Source organism: Macrobrachium nipponense, chromosome 15 (genome assembly GCF_015104395.2).
Source record: "Macrobrachium nipponense isolate FS-2020 chromosome 15, ASM1510439v2, whole genome shotgun sequence".
In the NCBI taxonomy this organism is placed as follows: domain Eukaryota; kingdom Metazoa; phylum Arthropoda; class Malacostraca; order Decapoda; family Palaemonidae; genus Macrobrachium; species Macrobrachium nipponense.
The window spans coordinates 31468832-31473831 of record NC_087208.1 but is presented as its reverse complement, the minus strand read 5'-3'; the positions used below and the strand labels follow the sequence as shown (position 1 = coordinate 31473831).

The following is a 5000-nucleotide window of genomic DNA, read 5'->3' as shown; positions in this document are numbered from 1 at the left end:
TAAAATACAAAACAAAAACGCCAATAACCAAACTGAAAAGAAGAACCTGTTACCATGGCAACCGACCAATGACATTGTATACACCAATCTCACCTCAGGTCATATATACCCTTTGTCCTCTTTCGACTAGAAAATCCTCTCCAGTTACCATTTCCCTAGTCAGTATGGCACTCAGTAATAATTTAGGAGACTATCATCCGAGCCCCCAAGCGATTAAAAATACACAAGAGAGAGAGAGAGAGAGAGAGAGAGAGAGAGAGAGAGAGAGAGAGAGAGAGAGAGAGAGCATCTCCGGCCATATCTGACCGCTCCATTAAATGGTGACATGTTTTTTTTCTGTTATTTTTCATTGTGCACGATGCTATAACTGTCGATTCTTTTTGTGAAGACTTATAAGCGTGTTTTTTTTAAGTGTACTTTTTTCTTTTTATTGCAGGTATGTGCTAGGTAAGAAAAGGATGATGACGATGATGATGGTGATAAAGGTGGCAGGGAGAAAAGTGACAGTAAGTCTACCCTCTTTTTAAACAACTATGACGATCCAATATATCAATATAAACTAATGTTATTGGTTATTATCATCAACTTCACTTTTCAACTGCCCACTCTTGTCAAAAAAAAAAACTGAAGTTAATACTGAAAGTAAAACCTTTTATAAAATCATTACAATGATCAACAGTTATTAATATAAAAATCACTGGTATTCTTAGCTACTAATATCCCCCACATTATCTTACAACTAACCATGCGTCTCAAAATAAAAGTAGCTAAAATAGTTAATACTGTAAGTTCCGTCTCTTCTAAAATAACTAAGATGATGAACAATTATCAATACAAAATCACTGATACTCGTAGCTATTAATGTCATCCACATCATTTTACATCCTCAGCCTCTTCTCAAATAACTAAGATGATCAACAATGATCAATTCTAAAGTCAGTCATTCATAGTTATTAACATTCACATCATTTTATATCTGCAGCTTTTTCTAAAATAACTGAGATGATCAACAATGATCAATTCTAAAGTCAGTCATTCATAGTTATTAATATTCACATCATTTTATATCTGCAGCTTTTTCTAAAATAACTGAGATGATCAACAATGATCAATTGTAAAGTCAATTATTCATAGTTATTAACATCATCCACATCATTTGACAACAACTACCAAAGTCCAGTCTTTTTTTTTTAAATAACTATGATGATCAACTAATTATGTCATAAAATCACTGACATTCGTGTTTATCAACATCAGCCCCATCATTTTACAAAACTTCAAATACTTTGAAAAAAAAATTAAAAGAAAAAAATTCTTTGCGAATCCTCAATATTCCTCTCACCATCGAATAAAAAAAAATTAAAATGTAAAAAAAAAACGCTACATTTCAATAACGGCATCAAAAATTGCACGGGGGAGGATTCCGATCCATTTGCTGGCGTAATGATATACACCGCAAATAGGATTACGCCGTTATCAAAACCGGCTAATAATTCCGCCGGAACGCGACTGGGGAACGGTTAGGCAACATATCGCCAGGGGGATAAGCCCCCCGCAATCAGCCTCCGGGAATGAATACCTATTGGGTTCGAAATTATTGCTCGGAGAGCATTACGGCAGATCCTGCAAAACCGAGATCCAAATATAGAAAAAAAAGCAAAATGTCAGCAAAAGATATTAATAGCTGAGAGATATACAAACTCATTGCAATAGTGTTTCAGATATCAGTTTTCAATGCTTATGTTGCAAGTGTTTGTTTATCAGTGTCGTTTTCATAACTCAAAACGTGCACACACATCTATATGACAAAGGCAAAAACCCTTAATTTAATAAACAGACAAACAAACTTTCGCTATTAAAATGTAACAATGTCAGAAAATGACAAGAAAAAAAACTAGACAAAATCCAAAAATAGCAAATAAGGTCACCTCATGGCATGTAAAATTATCATTTCACTCATCATTGATAACCACAGCAACCATCGACAGGAAATAAACACATCTGCAATATATATATATATATATATATATATATATATATATATATATATATATATATATATATATATATATATATATATATATATATATATATATATATATATATATATATATATATCTATATATATATTATATAATATATATATAAATATATATATATTATATTATATAATAAAAATAGAATAATAATATATAATATATATATATATATATAATATATATATATATTATAATATTAAATATATATATATATATATATATATATATATATATATATATACATATATATAAATATATATATATACATGTATATATACATTGAAGCCACTCCTTCACTTTTCCAATACATATTCCATCCAACGCTAAAATTTTAGTCACCATTAGGTAATTCGTTTAAGAAAAAAAAAATTCATCACGTCCTTTCAATATAATCTTTCCTCATTACAGCGTACCTTACAAATATGGGTCAGCCGAACTCACGACCATACAGTAGCGATCAATTTTAGTTCCATGGTCTCGAGATGCTCGTCACCATGCAGACGTTATATTTATCTTTCTTAAATTCTCTATATCGCCTTCCATAAGCATTACCTTCTCTCTCATACACAAACACACACACACGTATATATATATATATATATATATATATATATATATATATATATATATATATATATATAATATATATATATATATATATATATTACACAAACAGAGGGTATGTTTGCACGAGCAAACGTACAATTCAAACATCAAGCTTTTAATTCCTGATTTTGATATTCCTTAGAAAACAAGACTCTCTCTCCTACTGGCGCTCTTATATAATCTTTCCTGACTACGCGTTCAAGTCTATACTTTAATTAATTTGCTCCCAAAATGTGTATCAAAGACTGCCAAAAGGAGACTTGAGTTGATCACCTTTTCAATCAAGGCTCCGATTTCCCAATTAAAGACTTTTTCTTGGCGTCAGGGATTCATTACCCAAATTAAATAAAAGGATACATAAACAGACTGTAATTATTCATCTGTATAAGCATATCTTTACAATTATATACTTAATATGCATGCATATGTATACAAATACATACACACACACATATATACATACACACACACACACACACACACATATATATATATATATATATATATATATATATATATATATATATATATATATACACATATATCCACACACTACATATATATTTGTATATACATATAAATACATGTGCATATATACATACGTACACACACACACACACACACATATATATATAATATATATATATATATATATATATATATATATATATATATATATATATATATATATATATATATTCACATATATGGGTGTGTAAATAATGTTAAATGCAAGAATGGCATTTACAATATTATATTGCAAAACCTTATTTCAATCAATTCTCTTATCTTGCAAAGCAGATGAATAAGAAAGACAAAAACTATACAACACATATAACAGTATATATACAAAAGTTCACAAAACTTATTAACAACAACTACAACAATACTAGAAATACGGTATTATGAACAACTACAGATGTGATTTCACTCTTAGTTATAAGTCCCTTTCCATCTTTGTGGTTTTAGTCAACTGGATTTGATTACTTCGAGAAATGACGGAATTCTGTCTATATTCATATCTGTTCTTCACAGGAATATATCTATATCAGATAAGTTCGTGGTTGTCAGGCAATGATATTTTTATACAAACAGCTGGTTTCAGTTTTCTGTAAAAGAAAACTACTGAGATGGATTTTTTTCTGTCCGTCCGCCCTAAGATCTTAAGAACTACTGAGGCTAGAGGGCTGCAAATTGGTAAGTTGATCATCTAGCCTCCAATCATTAAACATACCTAATTGTAGCCCTTTAGCATCAGTAGTTTTTACTTTATTTAAGGTTAAAGCTAGCTATGATCCTAACTCTAGCAACGCTCTACGACAAGCCACCGCCGGGCCGTGGCTGATAGTTTCATGGGCCGTGGCTCATATAGCATTATACCGAGACCACCGAGAGATAGATCTATTTCCGGTGGCCTTGATTATACGTCATACAGAAAACTCGACTGCGCCGAAGAAAATTCGGGGCATTTTTTACTTGTTTATACTGCGATCGACATTGGATTTTTTATCACAAAATGATTGGTGAATGAGGCTAAGTACCTTGAAAGGGCGTTTTTGCCAAGCCGTCATATTGCTAAAAGTTAGTAAAGTATGTAGTATGTGCATCAATATATGAACATAATAATGAGAAAAGTTTGAACACTCACTCACAAGAATGAACGAATGAAAATAGTCCTACAAATATAAGTTTACTGAGTATCTGAATTACTTTAAACTATTAAGAGCTATCAGTAACGTATGTGTATTATGTGAACATAATAATGACAAAAAGTTGCATAACCTCAGAGTCAAATATAGGAAAAAATTAATGAAAACAGTCCTACAAATACCTGATTGCTAATCATCTGAATGACTTTAAAATATTAAACGATTACTAGAAATGTATGTGTATAAATATATAAGCATAATAATGGCATAAACTGGAAAAAGCTTAGAGTCACTCACAAATAAAAATGAATGAAAACATACCTACAAATACATGTTTATTGATTATCTGAATTTCTTGAAACTATTAAAGATTATTAGTAATGTGAGTATGCGTATGATATGAATATCATAATGACAAAATTTTAAAATCTTAAGTCACTCACAATAAATGAAATCAGTTCTATAAATACATGTTTACTGATAATCCGAACGACTTCAAACTATTACAGAGCTATGCAAGATGACGCATGATATAAGCTTACTACGTATTTGCGAGCACGATACAGATTTCGAAGGAGGGCCTTTCGCGCATACCTGAATTTTCTTAATTAGGTGGTTCGAGCGTCCATATAAAGGGAGTTTTAATTAGAAGTTTTCTCTTATCGGACTTTGATATTATAATTAAACTCCTGAAAGAAAATTAATT

General features: G+C 30.4%; 1 long non-coding RNA gene across 1 annotated transcript in view; it reads left to right on the top strand.

Moving 5' to 3' along the window:
• Window positions 1-1161, top strand: part of LOC135227070 (uncharacterized) — a 754962-nt gene extending 753801 nt beyond the window's left edge. Inside the window, exon 3 of the long non-coding RNA XR_010317339.1 lies at window positions 437-1161. This is a non-coding gene — a long non-coding RNA (uncharacterized LOC135227070). The remainder of the gene's footprint in view (window positions 1-436) is intronic.
• Window positions 1162-5000: the final 3839 nt, after the last annotated feature.